Genomic DNA, 8,667 nt, shown 5'->3' with positions numbered 1-8,667 from the left:
GTGTGTGTGTGTGTGTGTGTGTGTGTGTGTGTGTGTGTGTGTGTGTGCGTGTGTGTGTGTGTGTAGATAAAGTGAGAAATTACTCAGGTCTGCAGCTGAAATCTGATCCGTTCATACTTCTTTTTCATGATCACTTCACACATCCAACAGATGGAACAAAGAAACACAGATATGCAAACTAAACTTCAAACAGATTCTACCTGTTAACTGTAAAAACATGCAGCAATTATTAATAAGAGTAAAAACAACAGCGCATTAGAGCCTTTCAAGATGGAAAGAAAAATAAAGGTGCAGTAAATTTACACCAAAAAACTCGGAAATTTTATTGCATGAAAAAGGAAATTTCTGATTTTAAAGGTCAACAATTTTCCAGACAAAGTCAACAGTTTTCAGATTAATCAAAAAAACTTTGGGATAAAAAGCATCAAATAGTTTTAGAATAAACTCAGAAGTATTCTACAAACCTCCCTCTGCCCCCAACATTTTTATCTTGAAAAGTTGAAAAATTTCCAGAAAACAAAATGCGAAATTTGTGTTTGAAAAGTAAAAAACAATTGCTAGAAAAAAATTTTAAATTTTGAGATTGTCAGAAATTTTCCAATCAAGTTGGATATTTCTAAAAAAAGTCAAACATTTATGATTTTTAAAACTCTGAAAGTCAAACAATTTTCCCCTTGTGGTTTTTTCTAGAAAATTGATTAGATTAATCTCAAACGTTCAGATTTTTTTTTAGACTTTTGGAGCTCAGAATTTTCCTAACTTTTTGGTAAAATTTTACTCCTCCTTTTTCTTTCTACAGTGGTCCTAATGCATTTATCTTTCCCATTTGGTCTGAAGCACCAGCCCATTGTGGGGACCTGCTGTATAGCAGGAAAGGCCTGGTAATGTTCCCAGGGGAAACGGGAACACGGCCCTTCAATGGACATTGTTATTAGGCTGCTTCCCTTAGCGTGACCCGCCCCGCCGTTCCTGCTGCTGATTAATGCAGAGATGTAGCGTTTGCAGCTTGGAGCATCAGCCTACAGTCAGTCAAATAGTGTGGTACAGTAAAGATCTGCACAGTTTTTATTATTATTTAAGGGGTGTAATCCAGGTTTTAAACTTGGTCATTTCTAGTCTGAGCAAACAAAAATCAAATGTGGGGTTCCTCAAGGCTCCATTCTTGGGTCACTCAAAAACACAATTGAGGTTGTTGAATAATCAGCTGGAAATATGAGTGATGTTCCCTGGTATTGGACTGAATTGGTCCAAATACTTTTCTAAATTGGTCATTTCTGATCTGACTGAACAAAAATCAAATGTGGGATTCCACAAGGCTCCATTCTTGGGTCACTCAAAAACACAGTTGAGATTCTTGATTTATCAGCTGGAAAAGTGAGTGATTTTTCTCTGGCTTTGGGCTCATTTGGTCCAAATACTTTGGTCCTTTGGTAAATTCTGGTCAGAGCGAATAAAAATCAAATGTGGGGTTCATCAAGGCTCTGTTCTCGGGCCACTTTAATAAAAATTTCTATGTAGACAATATTGCGTCTTTTATCACACAGAGAAACATAACTTTATATCTGTGTGACCATATTAGCAGTAAGTTGGTCTTTCAGATGATGTAATTTTGCTGGAAAAAGTTGCTGCTTTTTTTAACCCGACACTTCTTCTTCTGCTCTCCATCAATCAGTGTTTCTTGTTTTTTGCAGTTCAATCTCAAACCTCTCTGGATTTCACTTTGTTGCTGTAAGTTTTTGTTTTTCTCCCCCTCTAGTAATGTCATGAATACAGTGAGAGACATACAGTTTGGATAAAACCATTCACCCTCCCGGTGGTCATTGTTCTTGATCACATTTCCACACAGATACTTTTTAATTCCCTCATCTTCACATCTGAAGCTCATGTTTAGAAAAGCTGAAAAAACGCCTTCAGGCCGATTCAAGCCGACGTCTCAGAGCTGCGCTGTGAGAAAATGTTTGAGACATTTCGTCGCTTTCAGCTTTCCCTCCTCGGTGATTTATAGGCGTGGAAAACACAATGAAAGCAGAGATGATAAATCAGGATTTTATCAGTTTTGACATTTGAAATGTTGTCTGAAGTACAGAACCTGCTAAACAGAAAGAAATGAGGGGTATGGCATCGAAGCAGAAAACAAAAACTCAAAGAGGAGGCCGAGATCTGCTGGTTTTTCTGGATTTTAACCAGTTTTATTTTAAATAAATCAAGTAATGAGAATAAAATTCAGGTTGTTTAATTCAAATGGAGGGGACTCTGCTGGATGTCTTAATTAAATTAGATAAATATGTAAATTGTTTTACAGTTGATTTTTTTTCTAACTTTCAAACTTGTATCCCATTACAAAACAGGATTAATTAATTTAAATTAAAGTTTTTGAATGCTGCAATTAGTTTATAAAGCCTCTAATCTATCTAGTTAAACTTTAATCTGATTGAATATTTAATATTATTACCCTTTTTTTATAGAAAACAGGCAAAAAATAATAAAATTTAGTGTTATAATCTAAGTAATTTAATTCAAATATTCAACATATATTCTTAATTTAAAATGTTTTTAACTCAGTTTACACTTTTAATATATAAATGTTTATGTTGCATTTATTTTTTAAATTTATATTCATAAATATGATTATTTTTCAAAGTCCATTACACTGCAAAAATACCAAATATTACCAAGTATTTTTTTTGTCTAAATGCTTGTTGAAACATCTTGGTACAATTAAAATAGAACAAAACTAATTTATTAGTAACTTTTCAGCAACAGTTGTGAGGTTATTTAAGTCAATAATTTCATAATATTGATGAAAAATGACTAGTTATATTGTCAGATTATTTCTCTTATATCATGGGAGAAATATATTAAAATAATCTGCCAGTGGAGCTAATACTTTTTAAGGAATTAACTTAAAACAAGCTTCTATATCTTGCTGAAAAGTTACGTGTGAGTTAGTTTTGTCTTGTTTCAGGTGTATTAAGATGTTTCCACTAAAAAACTGGATCAAAAATACTTGGTAATATTTTGTATTTTTGCAGTGCAAATCCAGTTTTTTTGTTTGGAAACCTTAGAGAACAACCTGTTCATTAATGACCCTGAAGATTTAGCTTCAGTTTATGCAGGAAAACGTTTCCGTCAGGACGGCATTGACGGGCGGACTCGGCGCTAATGAGTCTGTTTCTCATCCTGCGTTTGTTGGATTAACTCAGAAAGGATCTGATGGAGGGAGGGAAGCAGCTGAAAAGGGAAGCGAACAGAGGGGATGTGGGGGAGAGAAATCGCTCCGACCCTCGGGGGGAGGGGGGCTCGGCTTCTCTTTCACCCTCTCCATCTCTGGGAATCAACTCTCACTCTTCACCTCAACGCACCACTATCTCCCAGCTCCCTTTGGGATTCAAATGATGCCTCATTAGCACTTATTGGATTGTAACTTCCATGGGATGCAAAGTGTTTCTTTCTGTCTTTGTCTTTGAATGAAAAGAGGCTCTGGTTGTGTCTCAGAGAAATGTCTCAGTTTTCCTGGTTTCCGCTTCTCTTCTTTTAGCTCAACAAGGATTTCCAGCTTGTTCCAGCAGCCAGGATTCAACTTGTCCTCTTTTTGGGCTTCTCGGCATCCCCGGAGTGCCTTTGTCTCTCCCTGATGAGGAAACTACATTAACAGAAGAGACACAACAAAGTAATTAAAGCAGAGAATCTGAGCTGTTATGAAAGCAGTTCACACACTTCGTTCACAAGCAAAGTTCGGTTTAACTATCAGATAAAAACGGAGGATGTGAAGCAATTTTGCTGAACGGAGGAGCTTTGTTAGCAAAAATCATTCTTCCAGGCTAACTGGTTGAACCGTTTCAGTTTTGTTGGTTACTTTAAACCAGCGGAGTTCCACAGGGATCAAATCTTGGTCCTCTTTGATTTAAAGGGCCAATATTGTGTCTTTAGCGCCACACAGTGCCATTTCATAGCATAATCAGGTAACTGTCACCTTGAGTTGTTATAAAAAAATGCTATGTATATCAAATATGATTTAAAAGAAATTTTACCTGATAATGAAACGCCTTGGGCCTTGGTCTCCATAAAAACTCAGTTTTTACCTTTAATGGATGTTACAGTGATGTGTACATGTTTTATAGTGAGCACTGAAAAAACAAAACAGGTGATCCAACTTTTAAAAATTTGAGCTAATTTGATAAGTAATCAAAATGAGTTTTTTTTTGTCATTATTTGCAGAGAGATTGGGTTGCATGTTACAAATTATCATGAGGATCTTAATGTTTAGGAGTTTTTTAAGTAATTTGGATAATCTTTAATATTCTCTTTTCCTCTTGCAGCTTCAGAATCCAGAAAAGTTTCCTAACTGAACTTGAATCACCTTTTCAGGTCTTTTTCTTTAACTCTCCTCCATAAACAGACTCCATGCTTTGTGTCCGGACCAGATTCTGCTTGTTTCTGCAGATACTCAGATGCTCTTTGACTTCCCAGGATGTTTGAGCTGTAATAGACGGATTAACTCTTTATTCCCGTCGTCCCTCGGGGGACAGATCTTCAGCTTCGTTCTGTTTGTGTTTTTAGGATGACAGGAGATCATCCGGGATCAACACCTTACACGTTTCCTCTTCTTCCTCTTTGTCAGTATTTTCTTTTCAGTCTTTAACTCTTTGTCCTCTGAAACTGGTGCATTACTTTATGCCTCATTAACAATCAGAGGTGATTTTTTTTCAAGTAAAAGGATTTCTTCATTTGTTCTGAAACCAGACAGAAAATAAACACTTAGAAGACGCATCTTTTTATTGAATTTTGGCAGAAAACGATTTAAATAAACCAAAATGCTGTGCAAACGAGGCTGACCTGACAGTAACATTTTTCACTTTATCTTCAGATTAGTCTTGTTTATTGTTTCATGAGTCTAACGGTCACCACAAAGATATTTCTGTGCGCAGCAGAGTGTGCTGCAGTTACTTAGTGTGCATTCTCTTGTTTGTGTCTAACAGGACCCGTGTGTGTGGTTCTGATCCAGTTTTTCCTCAGGACCTGCCTGGCATTGTGCTGCTTCCTGTCCTGGCAGACATTATGGGGACAAATAAAAGACGGACGTGTGCGCAGAGACACACAGAAATACACACAATAGGTAGGTGTTTTCTAACAGGATTCACGGCTGGAGATAGCTACCTAGCTACGTAGCTAACTAGTTTGCTAATTAGTGGGCTAGCTTGCGAGCTAACTAGTGGGCTAGCTGGTTAGCTACTGTTGCTATAGTAAAGAGAGCCACTTTCTGCTAGAGCTAGAGATATTTTTTATGTATTTGCCAGGGGATAGTGCACATTAACCACATAATATAATGTAAATGTGTGGCAGTTAGCTAAAACAAGCTACCTTTAGTTTCCACCAAAGTGGTTCATCCAACTGGGATGTCAAATGTCAAATATCATAAAATGTTATTTTATGATATTTAAATATAATATCGCAGAATTGGTCAAACATAACACTAAACAAATTACACAAATGAACCTTGATTTGGGAAATAAGGTTTAATAAAACTAAGATTTTAGTTCTCTTGTAAAAGAAAGTCTGCTCTTTAAATCTCCAAGACAAACGTACAAACTTAATTTTATAAGTTTGTCTTAGCACAGTTTGCAATTAATTTTATGTTATATAACCAACCTAAAAGTGAACAAAATTACTAGAAACAGTCTGACCAGTTTAAGCCTAAAAACAGTCCAGATTCTGAGCTTCAACAGGAATAAAGTTAGTGTAGCTTAGATTGAAATAACATGAGCTAGCTGTCGCTTAACTTTCTGCTAAGAATTTAGTGAAATTCATTCTATTTTTATGGCACCAGATCACAAACAAAGTGTTTTCTCAGGGCACTTTAAAGGATAAATGAACTCAATTTATATACGGAAATGTAAAATCAGTTCAGTCCAAACATACAGACAGATTTAAAGACAACCATATGCGTCTTCAACATAAAACAAGTGGTGGAGGTCATTTCTGGTTGCTAGGTAACGGGCTTGCCCTCCTTGGAGTTGCTAGGTGACAGGCTAGCCCTCCTTGGAGTTGCTAGGTAACGGGCTGGGCTTCCTTGGGGTTGCTAGGTAACGGAGCAGTATCTGCTGATTTGTTTTTGAAATGGCTTGTTTTCCAGTCACCAAAAAACATGAACTTAAGGCGTTTTCGCACCGCGGGGAACAGAACGGAACGGTTCCAGCCCTGTTGCGTTTGCATTACATTGAGGGCGCCATCGAAGCGGTGCCGGACGTCATTATTTTTTAAACTAAACTAATGGTTTCAATGTAGCGGCCGGCTGTACTCGTTCATCAGCGAGTAAGCAGAGGAAAAAAAAACAACTCATCATTAGACCAGGTGACTGCACTATATTGAGACGAATCCACTGCTAATTAAAACTAATAATAAACATATTGAAAAGAGCACTCTTTACAAAATAAAATACACTTTAGTGAGAGCCAGCTGTCAACGGAAAATCAACGTCTGACTCCATAACAACCAGCGGCCAATCAGCTGCTGGTTCTAAGCAGAACCGCTTGGCCGTTCCGATTGGAACCACAGCTCTTGTGGTTCCATGGGGCCGGGTGGAACCGGTCGCAAGTTCTAATGCAAACACGCTCGGAACCGTTCTGTGCAGTGCGAAAACGCCTTTATTGCCAACAAAATCTGGTTCGAGTGTCTGCTAACATTTTCTTGTAAACTGTGAAAGTCTTCTTCTCGAAAAGCTTCTCGTTTATTTTACTTTTCTTTCATTGTTTTTCCCGTCTGTTTTGTCTCCATCCTTCCTTTCTCATCTTAGTCGTCTTTTCCTTGTTCTCTCATGGGGGTCTGCAAGCTTTAACAGTTAATTTAACTCTTTTATTTCCTTCTGGTTTCTCTTTGTTAATCTTTTAGAGAGATTACATGAGATTATCAAGGATAAACCCGCAGACTGAAAAAATAGAGACCTCTGAAACTGAACTGTGCATTTTCTTCTTTTATGTCAAAACAAAAATAAATCTTTTGTTTTTAAGTAAAGGAGAAATAAATTTAGCTTAACATTTTCAAGTAAATAAAAAAAAACGTTAATGTAGGGAAAACTATCAGAACTAATAAAGCATTAGTTATTAACTATAAGTATATAAAAATGATTCTCTGTAAATGTTTGTATTTAAATAACCAAATAAATGAGCAAAAGTTTTACCACCATGTTTTGTAGTAACACTGTGAGAACTATAAGAACTATTTATTGATTATTTGTTTAGGTAACTGTACGGGTGTGACTGTGTGTCACAGCAATTATAGTCCCACAAACACAAATACTGATCTTGAAAAACATTCCCATTTGTAATTTGCTTCTTTAGGATACCAACCACTTAAAGGAATGTGACTTATATAATCAAACTGCCTCTCGTAACGACATTTAATCATGTTTTTAAATTTATTAGTGTTTATTGATACTTTTAAGTGAACAAACAACAGAAAAAGGAGTAAAAATAACAATTTGAACAGTTTTGGGGGGTTTTAAACGGCATTAATTGGAATTTATTGTGACAATAATAAATCCGAATTCTTATCATAATAAGAAATTTATCTCGATAAATGATGAACGTTGCGATAAATGCGGACCCTACAAATATATTTATATCATTTCTTTCTAGCCCTCAGCATTGTTTCGTCTTTGTTTCCTCCTTCCAAGCTAATCTGCATCTCAGTGGTTGTTATCTTCATCTGTAATTATCCAGCACCGCTCCTCCTCTTCGTCGCCTGGTTGCCTTTGTGATCCCTGCAGCTCTGCGTCGTGCCGGATCGGTTTCGGGTCTTTGGATGAAGAGATCCAGGGGGTTGAGTGGGAGGTGAAAGGGGGGAACGAGGGTCTGTGATCCCCTTCTGTGTGCATTATTCGGCCTTGTTTGCATGGATAAGCTGCTGTGGAGGAGAAAGTATAGAAAGAGAGAGAAAGAATGGGGGAGGAGTGTCACCAAAACGGAGAAATCAGGGGCCTGGGATTGTTGGAAGTTTTAAAGATATTATCCGTCAACACAAACCCAGTGGTTCCTGTTTTTAAAGTTATTTTAATGTCCAAACATGGCAGCTGGCATCGGCATTTCCACCGCCGATTGTGACGGCTGTTTATGATTGTTGACAAGGTCACAAAAGAACCAGACGCTGTTTGCGCCTGGTTTTGTGGGCAAACGTAAACTTTCACTCCAGCAGAACAAAAACAAGAGCGATCGCAGAGAAAAGATGGAAATTCAATAAGTTAAAAATAATAATAATAATAATCTGATGAAGTTGGTTTGAACGTACAAATAAAATAAACTCATTTACAATGAAGGACAGTCAAAAGAATATAAATATTTGTATGTTTGTTCCTTGTTCAGTGTAGAAATATTTAATCTGAAGAACTGGACAATATGACTGAAAAACATGTCAAGACATGTGTTCCATATCAGACGATATCAGCAATTATTGATTAGTTTTTCGGTTTTAAATATCTGAAATGTTACCAAACTGGTGGCTGAACTTTCCTGTTTTATCCACAGTTTTCTCTTGTTTTTAATTTTTAAGGGAGTGTGGTGCTGCTGCATCAGTTACGCAACAGGCTGTTGCTAGGCAGCCATAAGTTACTCAACGGGCTGTTGCTAGGCAGCCATGAGTTACTCAAAAGGTTGTTGCTAGGCAACCATAAGT

The 8,667-nt window shown here is 37.0% G+C and overlaps 1 protein-coding gene and 1 long non-coding RNA gene across 7 annotated transcripts in view; one reads left to right on the top strand and one right to left on the bottom strand.

Annotated features, from left to right (window-relative positions):
- The window catches only part of LOC103461792 (uncharacterized protein C21orf62 homolog), a 60,450-nt gene that overhangs the window by 22,973 nt on the left and 28,810 nt on the right, over window positions 1-8,667 (top strand). For 4 of the 6 annotated variants that reach the window (XR_001776411.1, XM_017303760.1, XM_017303759.1 and 1 more), the window contains one exon: window positions 4,980-5,116. The gene's annotated coding sequence lies outside the window, so the exon portion shown is untranslated. Of the gene's footprint in view, window positions 1-3,304; window positions 3,671-3,867; window positions 3,963-4,979; window positions 5,117-8,667 lie in introns of those variants that run through there. The other 2 variants (XM_017303761.1, XM_017303762.1) reach the window with 2 other exon arrangements.
- The window catches only part of LOC103461790 (uncharacterized), a 4,626-nt gene continuing 3,811 nt past the window's right edge, over window positions 7,853-8,667 (bottom strand). The window contains exon 3 of the long non-coding RNA XR_533187.1: window positions 7,853-7,902. This is a non-coding gene — a long non-coding RNA (uncharacterized LOC103461790). The remainder of the gene's footprint in view (window positions 7,903-8,667) is intronic.

This window comes from Poecilia reticulata, linkage group LG2, assembly GCF_000633615.1.
Source record: "Poecilia reticulata strain Guanapo linkage group LG2, Guppy_female_1.0+MT, whole genome shotgun sequence".
NCBI classification, from domain to species: Eukaryota; Metazoa; Chordata; class Actinopteri; order Cyprinodontiformes; family Poeciliidae; genus Poecilia; species Poecilia reticulata.
The sequence above is the reverse complement of the archived record's forward strand: the minus strand, read 5'-3'. Positions and strand labels throughout refer to the sequence as shown.